Source organism: Anneissia japonica, unplaced genomic scaffold (genome assembly GCF_011630105.1).
Source record: "Anneissia japonica isolate Jap-2015-1 unplaced genomic scaffold, ASM1163010v1 scaffold288015_len651517_cov191, whole genome shotgun sequence".
Taxonomy (NCBI): Eukaryota; Metazoa; Echinodermata; class Crinoidea; order Comatulida; family Comatulidae; genus Anneissia; species Anneissia japonica.
The window spans coordinates 166,116-166,473 of NW_022751954.1; positions in this window are offsets into that span (position 1 = coordinate 166,116).

The following is a 358-nucleotide window of genomic DNA, read 5'->3' on the forward strand; positions in this document are numbered from 1 at the left end:
AAGGTTACAATTTTTATTTTGAAGACTGCATGGTCTAGGAAGTGTACATTTTTTTAAGGGGCAAGTTTCCAAGGGCGGGTTTTCTAGGGGCGAGTTGACTGCCAAAGAGTGTTGCCAAAGTGCGAGCCAGCGTGTTATTTGATCAAAAGTGCGAGACATAATCACAAGTGTGAGCCAGCGAGCCATGACGTGACGACAATAGATAGAGACATTAGCCAGTTGTGCGAGGTATCGGCTGAGATTTGTGGAGTACAATTCAAAAAACAACTATAGGTCTAATAATAATGAATTATTGTGATGTTAAATAGACAATGTTAGCTATCAAAGAGCAACGTTGTTTTTCATTGGGCCCTTCGTC